This window comes from Perissodus microlepis, chromosome 18 (genome assembly GCF_051167445.1).
Source record: "Perissodus microlepis isolate ML-2025 ecotype Zambia chromosome 18, ASM5116744v1, whole genome shotgun sequence".
NCBI classification, from domain to species: Eukaryota; Metazoa; Chordata; class Actinopteri; order Cichliformes; family Cichlidae; genus Perissodus; species Perissodus microlepis.
This window is the reverse complement of record NC_140478.1, coordinates 29,863,765-29,880,927: the sequence shown is the minus strand read 5'-3', so window position 1 is coordinate 29,880,927 and position 17,163 is coordinate 29,863,765. Positions and strand designations below refer to the sequence as shown.

Sequence of the window (17,163 nt, the reverse complement as noted above, 5' to 3'; positions counted from 1 at the left end):
TTTTCTCAATATCCTTCTTTCTGTAATTAATTTGTCAAATTTCTGTCAGTTACGACTGTGCAGAAATTGATAGACTGCTGCAACAACACCTACTAGCTCTGTAGCCGCCATTTTTACTTCTGCAAACAGAGCGCGTTGTGTGTGACGTCTTCTTTTGCGCATGCGGGACGCTTTGAGGGCCGTGAACCGTTCACACTAGAACGCGTTTGCTGTCACATTTTATTTGTAGTGTGAACAACAACACATTGTCTATTTCAGTTTAAAGAAAGAAACAACACTCTAATTCATGAAGGTTTTATATTGTGCACATACATCAACTGTCAGTCAGACATTATGGGTGTTTTTGAGTGCTTTAGGTGGAACTCTTATGTCCGTTTGGCCGTGGAGGCTAACACTGCTTGTGATCTTTTTAATTACAAAAATCCTTCTCCACATGAAAATGTTGATTTCTGTCCTCTAAATGTATGTAGAATATTCATATTAATGTATTTGTATGTTGTTATTTCACTTCCACTTCATGGACTTAACAGAGAAATCAAGAGACCCTCCTTTATCAAACAGATTGTAAATAATTATAGTTATGATTATAATCAATGAGGACATCATTCTTTGTTATGTTAAATGTTGGAAAAACCTAAAGATTTTTCCATTAAATCAAACTTTAATCAATGAATTTTCTTTATTCCAGGATATCACTTATAATCGTGTGGCAAAAATATCAACCTAGGCTAAGAGAATCTGAGTGTTTAAAACAGAACAAGACTGTTGATGAAAACAGCAGGCACACAGTAACATCAAGCAGCACGGTTTAACCTGAACACATTAAAAATGTCAAAAAAAGGGGGGGGGACTTTAAATATTTAAATATCTTTCTATCAACAAAGCATTCTTACTTTACTGCTGCTGTGATGATAATAAAGCAACAGTATGAGTGTGAGGCATGTAAGTCAGAAAGGGTTAAGCATGGTTTGATGGTCTGCAGAAAGAAACCTTATGCACAATGAATTGGTCATTTGAAACCATAAATTCTTTATCCAGGTTTCTGGAAAGTGCAGACTTGATTTTTGTTGGACTGACCTGATGAGGGCAGCAATGCGCCTTTGATACTTCCAGTCTACCGGAAGTTCAATAGAAGAAGAATAGCGGAAATGATGCCGTTCAGCGCTTGCATCGTGAATGAGTTTTGTTTGAAGAATTTAGTTTGAATGTATCGGTTGTTGTAGCAATAATGTCTTCAGTTCTTCATCTGAGAGAGTTTATAGAGGTGAGATTAACTACTGCCGCAGAACAAATCTTCTCAGAGTTTGAAAAAACGATCGTCCGGTATGAGGAGGAGATCAGTCAGCTAAGACTGCTGGATATCAGACCCGGGATAAAGTCACACAGTACAGGTGTGTAAACCTGTGGAGGTGTGGGGATTTCTGTTATTAGTAGTAAATTCATGCGTTGATTTACAATAGTTTTTAATATAATCAGCCAATTACATGACAGCAGTCAATGCATTTCGGCATGTAGACGTGATCAAGATGACCTTCTGTTAGTTCAAAGTGAGCGTCGTTTTGGGGAGGCGAGTTGGATTTAAATCACTGAGCGTGGTGTGGCTGTTTGTGCCACACTGGCTGGTCTCAGTGTTTCAGAAACTGCCCATCTGCACAAGCGTCTGTATGATTTAGAGAGAGTGGTCCGAAAAGAGAAATTATCTAGTGAGGGCAGTTCTTTGTTTATGTCAGAGAAGAATGGGGAGACTGCTTCAACCTACAGGAAGGCAACAGTAGGTCCAATTATGACTTTTTGCAACTAAGATATGCAGAAGAGAATCTCTGAATACACATAACTAGCATTGTGTACCTAATAAAGTGACCACTGAGTGTACATTGATTAGTAAAATATTAGAAAATTAGCATTAACATATACCGGCCTTCTTAAAATGCTGTAGGTTTTCATTATCATATTCTGATCATCCTGTTGTTCATTTGTTTGTATGTTTTTTTTTCTTTCTTTCTTTCTTTATTTTACATTGTGTGGTAATCACTGGCAGTCACATCTAAAAATTGGACCACAGTTGTACAGCTGCAGGGTTAATAACATCACCCAATCAACAAATGACTATGAGTAAATGTTTCTCTGGCAAAGTCTGCAAGAATGGAAGAATCCATGAAACCATAAACTTAATTCTCCATAGGTGACTATTGTCCCTATTTTCTTGTGTCCCTTTGTTGAACACGAAGGTCTGGATGAGCAGCAGGTCTGTGACCAGGAGGGGAGCTCCAGTCTGGACCAGCAGGACCAAGAGCCTCCACAGACTAGAGAGGAACAGGAGGAAACCTGCAGCAGTGAGGAAGGGGAGCCGCTTGAACTGAAGCAGGAGGCTGAAGGCATTCATGTCTGGACAAGGGAAGAGCTGGGTTTGTTGTGTAAACCTGGAGTAAAGCTGACCACAACAAGTATGCAAAACTGTAATATATTATTATTATTATTATTATTATTTCATAATTCAGAAATGAATATGACTCGTATAAAAACATTACATGATAATATCAGAGTTAACTCCTCATGAAAAGAGCTCACAAAGACAGGCGGTGTGCATTTCTGCCTGGCATACTACCTCACTGAAGACATGTTTTGTGTTAGTACAGTAAAATAAAAACTGGGTTTTAAATCTATATATTATTTCCTGAATATAGATTTAAGTCATGTTGGCCCAGAACTGTACGCAGAATGTTGGAAAACCGTTGAGGCAATGAAAAATGTGGATATTGGCCACAAGGACCAAGTTGGACTAGTGATTTGTACGCCTCATAAATGATGACTTTCTGCATATGAACAGAATTCTTTGCTGTTCACCGCATGAGAGAGAATATTTAAAACACCTTAAACACCTTAAATATCACTCGCATATCTGAGAGACCCATTCAGCTACTCTTTAATCCAAAATGTAATCAGCCTATTACATTGCAGCAGTCAGTGCATTTCGGCATGTAGATGTGATCAAGATGACCTGCTGAAGTTCAAAGTGAGCGCTGATTTAAATCACTTTGATTGCGGTGTGGGTGTTTGTGACAGACTGGCTCCGCTGAGTGTTTTAGAAACTGCTGATCTGCTGAAATTTTCCAGCATGAACATCTGTATGAATTGCAGAGAGTAGTCCGAAAAATAAAAAATCTAGTGAGGGCAGTTCTTTGGGTGAAAACTCCTTGTTGATGTCAGAAGAGAATGAACAGACTGCTTCAACCTGACTGGAAGGCAACATTAAGTCCAATAAGCACATTTTACAACTAAGATATGTAAAAGAGCATCTCTGAATACACATAACATGTCGAATCTTGAAGCAGATGGGATACAACAATTGATTAGTATAATGGGTTACAACCCCATTACCTTAAAATGACAGTGAGTTCACTGTACTTAGGTCACCAGCTCTCAACCTCATAGAGCACCTTTGGGATGTGGTGGAACACAAGATTTGCATCATGGATGTGAAGATGACAGATATGCAGCAGCTGTGTGAAGCTCTCGGGTTAATATAAACCAAAATATCTGAGGAATATTTCCAGCATTTTGCTGAATCTCCACAAAGAATTAAGTCAGTTCTGAGGACAAAAGGGGCTCCAATCTAGTACTAGGAATGTGTACCTAATAAAGTGACCAGAGTATTTTATTAGTAAAATATTAAAAGATTAGCTTTCATTGTCATATTCAGATCATCCTGCTGTTCATTTGTTTGTGTGGTTTTGTATGTTTGTTTGTTTTTTTTCTATATTGTGTGCTAATCACTGGCAGTCACAAAAATTAGCACTTTAACACTCTCTAACACCTTCTTGACAGTTTAGCCTCTGTTAGAATCACTGACAAACTCTTAAACTGGTTTAAATATTTTCTCTCTGGCTCCTGTCGGTTCAACCAAGTCATAAAATGTAAATTCCCAAGAATTCTCATTTCCAATGCGGTGTTCCCAAGAGATTTTTCTTGAGATCTCTTTGATTAAATTTCCACTGTTATTGTGGGCCTCTGGAACTCCTTCCCACCAGACATCCATTACATTGACTCTCTCTTCACTTACAAGCAAGCAGAATATGAAATGTTTGGTTTGTTAAATATGAGAAAAAGGTCAAGTTGCTAAAGCTTAGGGAGACTCAGGGTCAGACTATTGACTATGTTGACATTTTCTTGTCATAACATTAGTCACTATTTTCTTGTGTCCTTGTGTTGAAGATGAAGTTCTGGATAACCAGCAGGTCTGTGACCAGAAGAGGAGCTCCAGTCTGGACCAGCAGGACCCAGAGCCTCCACAGACTAAAGATGAACAAGAGGAAATCTCCCTCAATCAGGAAAGTGACCAGCTTTCACTGAAGCCAAAAACCAAAGATGTCATCGTCTGGACTGGGCAGGAGCTGGACATCATGTGGAAGCCTGAAGTAAAGTTGCAAAGAATAGGTATGTGTGCTTCCTAAAGTCCTCAATAAATCTCCACTGTCTTCTGGGCGTTCAGCAGCAGGTTGTTGTGGCTGCACCAGGACACCAGACGTTCAGCCTCCATCCTGTAGACAGACTCATCCCCGTCCGAGATGAGTCCAATAACGGTGGTGTCATCTGCAAACTTAATCAGCTTGACAGACTGGTGGGTGGAGGTGCAGCAGTTAGTGTAGTGTAGAAGCGCAGAGGAGGACCAGGATTTGCCATTATTAAAATTCACCCTGGCACAATGCTGTCCTTGCAGAAGTGGATATAGGAGGTGACAGTGTCGTAAACTCATCCCAGCCTTTAGAAGTAGCCCTCAATGTGTCCCAGTCTGTAGATTCCAAGCCGTGCGTCTCTCCTCCACAGCCTCGTTACTCCAGTTTTTTAGTCCTCACAACAGGTTTGGAGAGCTTCAGCCTCTGTACGCGTGCATCAGAATGATCATGACGTGGTCAGAAAGTCCGAATGCAGCACATGGCACAGCGTGATAGGCTTCGCTAATCGTGCTGTAACTGTGATCCAATGTCCTCTCCTCTCTGGTCGAGTATACTGTTTATATTTGGAAGTTCCTGGCTCACATGGACTTTTTTAAAGTCCCCAATTTTGAGGAAAAGCAACCTTTTAGCAGAAAGGGGAGGGGCGGCTATCTGCTGCAACCAGTTGGAGGTGAGTGGAGGGGGAGGAAAGCAGAGAGTGCCAGAGTTAAATTCTATAAAATGTGATAGTGGTGTAGTATAAACACACAGCGCGAAAAGAGGTGAGTGAAGAAGAAACACTCAGGCACCATGGGAAGCCCTCAGCAGCCTAATCCTATTCATTGCCTGCTCAGGAAATTTATGGTTAATCTAAATAAAAATGTACTGCAGTAGGTGTCATGTAAAGGTTTTGACTAATTTTTAAATAAACATTTAAGTGTTTTCTGCCATTTAACCTTTAATACAAGCCTTTCTATATCAAGTATTTGTTTTCTCCTACATTTTATTTGTTTTGTTACAAATCACCTTTATTTTCTCATCCTTGGTGATCTGTTTATGTTTTATTTGATCTTTGTTCTTGCCCAGTTTTGATGTTTGATTGTTGCTGTTATACATATATGAATCTTTCAGCCCTAATCCCCACCATAAACACACAGTGTTGTTGTCGGTTATGGCATCTTCTCTGTTGGGAGCACAAGGAGGCAGGTTGATAACCATGGAGGAGCTAGAAGAAAGAGGTGGTGGTCTGATATCAGTTTTACACAGAAAGTTTTCATGCAACATTTTGGGGATGAGCATAAGGTTTTGAACAGCAGCAAAAATCTCGGTGAAACACATGTGAGATGTTCAAGGCAAGAGTTTAAGTCAGTTGAACCGATTTTAGATATCACTGAAATTACAGACTCAACAGTCACCTAATATCACAGAAAGTACAACACAGTAATATTTATGAGAATCTAATAGTTTTTTTTACAGCTGACTTTTTTTTTTTTTTTTTTTAAATCTCCCCTGATAGGTGATACAAAAATTAGATTTCGACTATTAACTGATGCAGAAGCTGAGGAGAAAATAAGAAGTCAGTTTAAGTGAGTGTAAGTTTAAAATGTCCACCCCCTTCTCTGATAAAATCTACACCCAACAAAGTTTGGGTGTAGATTTTGTTCTGCCGGTTTTCAAGAATTTGAGGTTTGCTCTGCAGCATGGAAAGGGAAAAAATATTCGAACAGATTCCGGATTGGGTTAAGTATGGTAAATATTTACATTTGGCTTTCTGAAATATATGATTCTAAACTTAACTCGATCACAGAAGAAGAGTGTTTTTTCATATAGTTTGTAAATGAGCAGCCAAAATGGTTTTCACTGAGTCAGCAAAATAGTTTCTCCCCACAACATGCCTTTCACTGGTATATCTGAATAACATGCTTACCATGTGGAGACCTGCTAATGGTTAAGCTTACCTTGTAATTTCTCAAATGTATGTTTTGTTTTTTTAATCTGTTGCTTCAGATTTATCACAACATGACTGTAAGGATGAGGAGGGGCTCACATATCAGCACATCTGCAACCAGGCGAACTCCAGTCTGGACCAGGAGGATCCTTCACAGATTAAAGAGGAACACGAGGAACTCAGTACCACTGAAGAGGGAAAACCGCTTGAACAAAAGCAGGAGACTGAAACTTTTCCTGCTAGTGAAGAAAGTGACTACAGGGAACCAGAACCAAGCAGTGTCCTGCTCCTTTCTCACAACTCTCCTGTCACAGATCAGTGTGAAAGCAAGGACAATGACTTACACAGAAATAATTTGAATCAAATCATAGCAGACCCGATGGTTAAAAATTCCAAGAAAGTACATTCATGTAGCACCTGTGGAAAGACATTTAATAGGACGGGAAGCTTGAAACGACATATGCAAATTCACACAGGTGAGAAGCCACATTCTTGTAGTTACTGTGGAAAAAGATTTAGTTGGAAGTCAGACTTGACAAGACACATGCGAATTCACACAGGTGAAAAACCACATTCTTGTAGTACCTGTGGGAAAAGATTTAATCGGAAGGAACATTTGAAAATGCACCTGGAATATCATACAAGTGAAAAACGATATTCCTGTAGCACATGTGGCAAAAGATTTCATCTAGACACAAATTTGAATACACACATGCGAATTCACCTAGGTGAGAAGCTGCATTCTTGTGGCATTTGTGGAAAAGGTTTTGGTCAGAAGACATACCTGAATAGACACATGCGAATTCACACAGGTGAAACGCCATATTCTTGTAGCACATGTGGGAAAAGATTTAAGTGGAAGCCGTATTGGAAAATGCATATGGATTTTCATACAGGTGAAAAACAACATTCCTGTATCACTTGTGGGAAAAGATTTCATTTAAAAACAAATTTGAATAGACACATGCGAATTCACACAGGTGAGAAGCCATATTACTGTAGCACCTGTAGGAAAAGATTTAGCGACGCAGCACATTTTGCAAGCCACATAAAAAGTCATACAGGTGAGAAACCACACTGTTGCAGAGGCTGTGGGAAAGGCTTTATCCTTAAGTCAAGCTTGATAAGACACATGAGAGTCCACACGGGTGAAAAACCTTATTGTTGTAGCACATGTGGAAAAAGTTTCAGTTCTTCGGTACAGTTGAAAATGCATATGAAAAACGATGCTAGATGTAAGTTTCATTCTTAGAAAATGTTAATGGTGTCTCTCGCTACATGCACGTGTACATTTGGTAAACGTGCATCGTGTCATAGATCCTGGTAAACTGGATTATTTTACACACACACACACACATACACACACACACATATATATATATATATATATATATATATATATATATATATATATATATATATATATATATATATATATATAAGTAACAAGATTCAATAAACATTTATTTTTAACTTGACTTTCCATCTGTTCCTCTCTTCTGTTCGACATGTGGTTAAGTCTCGCACCTTAAATTCCTCTACTGCTGCTAAATTTTCTGATATTTTGAATTTAGTTTTACCTTCCTATAACGATGTTGATTTACTAACAAATCTTTTTAATAATTATTGTCTTTCTATTTTAGGCAATGTTTGTCCTCTCAGAACCGTCCCCGTGAACAAATGACAGTATTTGCTATTTAATTCCTGTTGTATTATAGAGGAAAACTTGTCTACATGTTAATCTCTTTCATTTAAAGGCCCCTTTAGTTTCATTTAACGCATCAGTTTGAGATGCAAGGGCTGCTTATTTCTCAGACTTAGTTTCAAGGAGCAGAGGTAACCCCAAGGTATTATTTGACATCATTAGTGATATTGTTGCTCCTGCTCCACCTGCTGGTCCAGTTTCATTGAATGAAGATTGTAAAAATGTTCTTTCTTTCTTCATTGAAAAAGTTAGTAATGTGAGGAACAATATCTGTCCTTCTGTGTCTCTGTTTAGTAACGCTGCATTACTGCGTTACTAAACCGTGATTTTTTTTTTTGCAAGAATGTCTCATGACAGTGACATAAGCGAGTGCAACGTTCGTGACAACAGCTGTGTGCAACAGTGGATCATATATCGAGTGCGGGAGCGAGTATGACCGTGCAGCGTTTAAAGCTTGGAAGTACTGACCTTACTTTGAGTTTGATTCCATAAAAAGTGACAAAAACATTAGTGTCCGTTGTGTGTGGGAAGAAAACTTCTTTTTACAGCGAAAAAAAAAAAAAACCCTAAACTTCCAAGCAAGCACCGGGAGTGCGCTACCACGTAATGGGAAACTCACAGAGAAACTCGCGGATTCTTCCACTGACCGCTGCGGCACACCTGCACCAGAGCAAATCTCCGCCTACGCCACTCCTGCTTTACAGGTGAAAATAGAGCAACAGGACCGCTAGTCTTTCATGTTATTTATTTTCTGCTGTGTTTTACTTGCCCTTATCTTCAATGACATGCTGCTCTGCTGTATCTTAATTGCCCCTTGGGGATAAATAAAGTCTTTCTAATTCTGATAGGCGCATAGACTCCATTAAAGGTTGGATAGCTGATAACTTTCTTCAACTTAATGAGGAGAAAACCAAAGTCCTTGTTTGTGCTCCCGATAAATTTGTGCCCAGGGCTATGGAAAATTTAGGTCCTCTTGCTACATTTGCCAAATCCTCTGCTAGAGATCTTGGAGTAAACTTTTACTCAGCTCTGACTTTGGACGCTCATGTTAAATCTCTGGTTTGCTCCTGTTATTATCATTTAAGAAACATTGCTAAGCTGAGTCCATTGTGTCATGCTCAGAACTTGAAACTGTCACACATGCATTTCTTTCATCTCGTTTGGACTATTGCAATTCTTTCTTCACTTTTTTATGTAATTGTGGCAACCCTGTGAGGGAATGGCCACATTAATATTATTTTGTGTAAAACACTCGTGTAACGGGACATTTTTCATTACTATATGTATTTATTTTCAGTTTCTTTAAAAGGATAGAAAATCCATGTAAAAGGGATTCATTTTATGTTAGAAAGAAGTGAGGGCAGAACTTTGGTGGTTGCTCCAGGGTTTCGGGATGCAGTAAGTGGAGCCCACCTTCCGCTGCTTCGTCAGTTCTGGAGGAAAGCAGAGACTATTGTATCTTCCTTACTCCGCTCTTCACCTGCTTTTATAGGTCGGTAAATGATGCTCGCACTGAAAATGTTGTTTATTGTTACCATGGTTACCCACATTAATGTGAATGAGAGAGTTTAAGGCGGTCCGCCTGAGTTATTTATTAGGAGTGCAACGATACTCGTATCGATATTGAACCGTTCGATACAGTGCTTTCGGTTCGGTATGCATAAGTTTCGAACAATACAAAATGTTTAATTTATTTTATCAACTTTTCTTCTGACGATGCTGTCTGTGTTGAGCGCTCAGTGGATCTGCGCTCGACAGTGCAGCCTAGGCGGAGTAGTCGAACGCAGATTCACTGAGCGCAGGGCAAGCTAGAGAGACAGAAGTTAAGCTCTCGTTGCAACATGGCAAATTGAACCTCCCCCACCCTCATTCAGATGTGGCGTTTGGAACTATTTTGGTTTTCATGTGAAGCATGACCCTGAAGGTAAGTGCGTCATGGACAAAAGTAAAACAGTATGTCGGATGTGCCACGCAATGCTCAATTACATGGGTGGGAACTAGTGCATTAGCGCAGTTAGCTCGTTAGCGCAGTTTGCTCGTTAACGTGTTGGCGCCGTTCAGTCCCACACATGGGGCGATCCGCGGTAGCTCGTTAACGGAGATTTGCCGTATTGTGGCGTTAACATCATTTCAACGAGATTAACGCTGACAGCACTAGTGGGAACACAACGAATATGACTGCACATTTACGCCGACATCATCCTAGTGCAAAAACAAGTGGAAGCAGACAAAAACAACAAGCACGCATGCTACAAACTTTACCCGAGTCATTTAGACAGCCGTTAGCACATGATTCTCCTTATGGGGACCTGATATGTTTAATATGCTGCTGAGAATATAGCCCAGAAGAAGCGTATAGTATAGCTTTTATTTTGGAAAGAGACATTTCTCTGTAATAAACTCTCTTTTCCAAAGATGAGTGATTCCTCGATCAGATAGATTTATTATTTTATTACTTTGTTGTTTCAGCAACATTAAATTTAAAAACTGTACTTTTGAGTTAAAATATATATTTATAATTTTAATAAATGACAAATTAAAAAGACATGAACATTTTTTTTTGTATCGAAAAAATATCGAACCGTGACACCAAAGTATCGAACCGAACCGAACCGTGAATTTTGTGTATCGTTGCACCCCTATTATTTATATGTAAACACGGGAGAAACCAGAGGAATGTCCCGGCCGCATCGCGAACCCCGCCCGTTAGGTGGAGCGCTCGTGAAGCAGAGTCAGTGCGCTCCTATGCTCTGTGCAAACTTGTTGTAATGCTCCAATCAAATCAGTTCTGTGAGATGTGAATGTTAATAGTTATGTTAAAGTGACTGAGTAGATTAGCTAGTGTAACACAAGCACTCTGAGCAACTTTTGCCAGTAAATTACTGAAGGGAGCAAATGTGATGTATTTACCGATGCTGTTATTGAATATAACTGTTTAGTCAGTAAGACACTGTAGAAGACAATGTGATGTGTTTATTGATATGAGTAAGGAATGTAACTGTTGTGGAAAGAAGTGTGAATTTGAGAAACTGAACCAGTTTAAAGAGAGCATATTTCAATGAGGTTGAGAAATAAGTGAATGTAGTTTATGTGAATGAGGAACCAGCTGAGAAGAATATTGAAAGCTTATGTTTAGTTTTACATAGCATTTATTTGTGTGAAATGAATCAGACTCAGATACGTTCTGGAGGAAAGCAGAGACGCATCGTGTCTTCCTTACTCCGCTCTTCACCTGCTTTTACAGGTAACATATTTGTCATCGTGGTCTTCATCCTCGGGACCCGTAACATAATGCCTCATTGGAACGTCTGCAGGGTGTTCAGAATGCTGCTGCAAGGCTTCTGACCTTGTCTTCCAAGTATGTCACATGTCACACCCCTGCTGATCCAGATGCACTGGCTCCCCATTAAATTCAGAGTCCCCTTTAAGAATATGACTTTGACATTAAGGGCTCTGCATGAACAGGTACCAACATATATTAGAGATCTTGCTGGGCTTGCTGGTTGTCCATCATATGAGGATAAAAACAAAAGGTGACAGAGCTTTTAAAACTGTGGCCCCCAGAGTCTGGAACTCTGTCTCTTTGAACTTGGGATCTAGGGACTCTGATCTCGTTTAAAAAACAGCTAAAAACTCATCTTTTAAAATTTCCTTGTGGTTATTTTTTTAGTTTCTTGTGAAGCACTCTGTGATGTTTATGTTGAAAAGTGTAATACAAATAAAATTTTACTTACTTTGTACTTACTTACTTAATTTGCTATATATAACTTTAGTTTTTCTGAAAATTCTAAGAAATTTTTTTATTAAATAAGTAAACTAAAAATAGTGTTTATTCTATTTTATAGTTTTAAAATTGGATAACAACTGACTTGAACATAATATGAATGTGTTTTCACTCTGGGAACTGTGGATCCATTGATAGCTTTAGTAATCTAAAAGTTATTTATATTTAGAAGTTTGTCGTTTTCCATTTGCATTTAGATAGGCCGATGCATGGTGTTTCTCTGATGTGTATCTGTTTCTACCTGTGTTGATGCAAGCATGACCAAAGCTAGCCAAGAAGCAGTAAATATGTGAAGCAAGGCAGAAAGATATACTCATCAAATGAACAAAATCTTAAGAATATAACACCAGCTCTGCATATGTAACAAAGATGTGTTGACACAATGACAAATCTATTTCCTCCAAATTTTGTATTTATTTCCCCCCAAATTGTACAAATTAGTCTGTGATTGGCCTTAGTGTACCTAAAATCATATTTATACAAAACTAAATATGACTCGCGAATATGTTTCAAATGGATGATTCCTCACTTGATGACAAATCACCCATTTACGTATTTGCTGTGTCCTAAATTTGATGCCAGTGAACTTATCAGCGGTTATTTTAACAAAGCCCCAAAATCCCCTATGAGCAAGCACTTGGCGACAGTGGGGAGGAAAAACTCCCTTTTAACAGGGAGAAACCTCCGACAGAACCAGGCTCAGAAAGGGGTGGCCATCTGTCGCGACCGAGTGGGGTTCAAATGTTCACTGAAAATTTAGTTTTATATAAATATGATGTTGAGCTCAAAAAACTATAAAGTTCCTAACTCTCACAGCTTCTCTGCAAAGGGTTTCCCTAAGAGAGAGGAAAAGTGGTTATCAAGAACTTGAGGACATTACCTACATATAAACAATTATAAATTTGTTGGGGTTTTTTCACAATGTCAGAAGGAGAGAGGCACTGAGGCGACGTCTTCCGCCCCCCGGCGCTCCTGCTCTGCCTTTTCCTTCTGACAGGAACTGCCTACAGAGCAAGTATGAATGATGCCTGAGTGGACGTACACAACTCACAAGTTCCTGGCTCTCTTGGGTCCTCTGCAGAGGGTTTCCCAAGGATGGCGGGCATAGCAGGGTAACCGGGAGACGGGGGGCTGCGCCTCACTGTCCTCCCCTCGTTGAAGAAACCCTCGTGCAGAGTTCAGAAAGCCAGAAACTTGTGTGTGTTGACTATGTCCTTGTGAGCCTCCACCATTTACTGGTGGGTGCAGCCTGAGCTGTCTAGAGACAGACCAGACCAGCTGCACAACACAGACACTTCAAACCTCATCTGAGGACAAAAACTACCACAACAACAGAAACAAGAAAGAAAACGTAGCTTAGAACCATCCAGGGTTACAGGAGACGGCAGCACTGCTGAGGTGAGGACCAGCAGTTGTTTGAAAGAGACAACACAATACACACAAACACACAGAACAACAGACGAGAAAAAAAGAGGGAGAGAGGAAAAAGTGGTTATCAAGAACTTGAGGACATTACCTACATATAAACAATTATAAATTTGTTGGGGTTTTTTCACAATGTCAGAAGGAGAGAGGCACTGAGGCGACGTCTTCCGCCCCCCGGCGCTCCTGCTCTGCCTTTTCCTTCTGACAGGAACTGCCTACAGAGCAAGTATGAATGATGCCTGAGTGGACGTACACAACTCACAAGTTCCTGGCTCTCTCGGGTCCTCTGCAGAGGGTTTCCCAAGGATGGCGGGTATAGCAGGGTAACCGGGGGACGGGGGGCTGTGCCTCACTGCCCTCCCCTCGTCGAAGAAACCCTCGTGCAGAGTTCAGAAAGCCAGAAACTTGTGTGTGTTAACTATGTCCTTGTGAGCCTCCACCATTTACTGGTGGGTGCAGCCTGAGCTGTCTAGAGACAGACCAGACCAGCTGCACAACACAGACACTTCAAACCTCATCTGAGGACAAAACCTACCACAACAACAGAAACAAGAAAGAAAACGTAGCTTAGAACCATCCAGGGTTACAGGAGATGGCAGCACTGCAGAGGTGAGGACCGGCAGCTGTTTGAAAGAGACAACACAATACACACAAACACACACAACAACAGACGAGAAAAAAAGAGGGAGAGAGGAGAAAGTGGTTATCAAGAACTTGAGGACATTACCTACATATAAACAATTATAAATTTGTTGGGGTTTTTTCACAATGTCAGAAGGAGAGAGGCACTGAGGCGACGTCTTCCGCCCCCCGGCGCTCCTGCTCTGCCTTTTCCTTCTGACAGGAACTGCCTACAGAGCAAGTATGAATGATGCCTGAGTGGACGTACACAACTCACAAGGTCCTGGCTCTCTCGGGTCCTCTGCAGAGCAGAGGGTTTCCCTAGGAAGGCGGGCATAGCAGGGTCACCGGGGGACGTGGGGCTGTGCCTCACTGCCCTCCCCTCGTCGAAGAAACCCTCGTGCAGAGTTCAGAAAGCCAGAAACTTGTGTGTGTTGACTATGTCCTTGTGAGCCTCCACCATTTACTGGTGGGTGCAGCCTGAGCTGTCTAGAGACAGACCAGACCAGCTGCACAACACAGACACTTCAAACCTCATCTGAGGACAAAAACTACCACAACAACAGAAACAAGAAAGAAAACGTAGCTTAGAACCATCCAGGGTTACAGGAGACGGCAGCACTGCTGAGGTGAGGACCAGCAGTTGTTTGAAAGAGACAACACAATACACACAAACACACAGAACAACAGACGAGAAAAAAAGAGGGAGAGAGGAAAAAGTGGTTATCAAGAACTTGAGGACATTACCTACATATAAACAATTATAAATTTGTTGGGGTTTTTTCACAATGTCAGAAGGAGAGAGGCACTGAGGCGCCGTCTTCCGCCCCCCGGCGCTCCTGCTCTGCCTTTTCCTTCTGACAGGAACTGCCTACAGAGCAAGTATGAATGATGCCTGAGTGGACGTACACAACTCACAAGTTCCTGGCTCTCTCGGGTCCTCTGCAGAGGGTTTCCCAAGGATGGCGGGTATAGCAGGGTAACCGGGGGACGGGGGGCTGCGCCTCACTGTCCTCCCCTCGTCGAAGAAACCCTCGTGCAGAGTTCAGAAAGCCAGAAACTTGTGTGTGTTAACTATGTCCTTGTGAGCCTCCACCATTTACTGGTGGGTGCAGCCTGAGCTGTCTAGAGACAGACCAGACCAGCTGCACAACACAGACACTTCAAACCTCATCTGAGGACAAAAACTACCACAACAACAGAAACAAGAAAGAAAACGTAGCGTAGAACCATCCAGGGTTACAGGAGATGGCAGCACTGCTGAGGTGAGGACCCGCAGCTTTTTGAAAGAGACAACACAATACACACAAACACACACAACAACAGACGAGAAAAAAAGAGGGAGAGAGGAAAAAGTGGTTATCAAGAACTCGAGGACATTACCTACATATAAACAATTATAAATTTGTGAGGTGAACCTGTGTGGGTCTTTTTTCTGTTAGTGACCTACAGAAAAACAGAAAAAAGAAAGAAAACTTCCCTCAGAAATCTGTAGGGTTGTTTTCTCTGAGACATGTTTGAATCTATAAACAGTTAATCCGAAAAGGATCCAGGTGTTTCAAAATACTTCTCCGGAGAACGTTTCAATTCTGCGAACATAAATGCAGCGATTAACTGACTAAAAGTCGTCGCGTTTCACCCCTATTTATGGAATAAATGATCAAAGGATCAAAGGATCAAATTTGTTGTAAGATTCTAAATATATGTGACATCATCATCTTGTAAGCCATTTAGGTTGTCATATGACATTTGTGGAAAGTAGAATATGACTGTTTAGTAGAAACGTGTTAGACCTTCAAAGGTTTCTCACTCACAATAACTTCTTTCATAATGTAAACTAGGACGTGTAGAAAACTCATATTTAGTAACATATATTTATTAACACTATCTAATTACCGGCATATGTTTCTAAGTGTTACTGAATGTCTGTAGGCGGTGGGATCTTGGTGGTTGCCAAGGGGACAGAATGCCATCTATGTTTTGTTTTAAATTCCGTTTCATTGCTGAAACTAAGAAACAGCAGGGAGACTTTACTGGAGGTTTACTAACTCTTACTGTCATATCCAAAGTGGAAAATCTGTATAGATTTAGCATAATATATTAATCAATTATTGGAATAATCTAAGTATGCAAACTAAATATCACAGGAGAGCTCATGAGACTACAAACACTGACAATGACATGGTCCAGTTCAGAGACACAGGTTTAGCAGAGGTGAAGCAGCTGCACCCATGTATGTCAGTACCCACCTGTCACAAAGACCAGCCTTTCCATGCCTGAGTCTGCATTAACTGTAAGCACTGAAGTATTTTAAATGATGAGTCATCTAAAGAAATCATCCTGTGTATAGCTGTTTGAAGGGAAAATCACATTTGCTGATCTGCCCGCCCAGAATCTTTCTTCTGAAACATCCTGCAAAGAACTATTTTTCACTTTCATACTTTAAGTACATTTCAGAGCCTGTATTTTTTTTTTTTACTTCTACCTGAATAGAGAAGTTGAATCAGTATTTAAACTTTTATTTTTTAAAAGTAGTATTTGTACTTCTACTTAAGTACAGAATGTCTGTACTTTTACCACCTCTGGGAGAGACTGATAGCAGCCTGATAGCGGCTGCAGAAGAAATGTTTAAAAAAAAAAAATTCAGCATGAGGATACTGGAAAACGGGAACTAAAACTAAAAAGCAGTCTAAGGGGTTACTTTTGTCCCTGACTGCAATAAAGACGTTCTTGACTTTTATGTTAAGAAATTAAGGCTATAATGTCCACTTTCAGTCTGCGTCTCTTGAGCAGTAAGTGGTTCTACGTTGTTTTGCTAGCTGCACTGATTTGGAAAACCCATCTGTTAGCTGATATGCTCTGATAACAATCTTTATAAATCTTCTTGTTTTCCAGTGAGCTCTCAGTTCTGTCATTAGTTAGCTAACATAAACATGTTCTAAAAACTTTAAGCACTCATTTCCTAAATCCAGCTTCACAGACATTGTTAAATCTATGTCTGTCTGGCAGAGAGAAGACCCAAATGCAGACGTGTGGTGACCGAAATGAGTTAACTGAAGGAGAGGCATTTGTTAAGGCTGATTGACAAAACAGAACAAAAATAAGAAAACCAAACGGAAACAAGGAACTAAGCAGGAAAACCTAAACGGGATAGACCACTAGGAACTTGGAGACGCAGGAGAACAGACACTCTGACAAAGGACAGAGGGATGAGGGGTAATTAAGGAAGTGGAGACACCTGGGAACA

At 40.4% G+C, this 17,163-nt stretch overlaps 1 pseudogene across 1 annotated transcript; it reads left to right on the top strand.

Annotated features, from left to right (window-relative positions):
• The first annotated feature begins 1,124 nt into the window (after positions 1–1,124).
• LOC146368147 (uncharacterized) lies at positions 1,125–7,542 on the top strand (annotated as a pseudogene). Its single transcript, XR_014797686.1, has 4 exons — positions 1,125–1,391; positions 2,229–2,444; positions 4,213–4,434; positions 6,441–7,542. The product of XR_014797686.1 is annotated as an uncharacterized LOC146368147 (transcript).
• Positions 7,543–17,163: the final 9,621 nt, after the last annotated feature.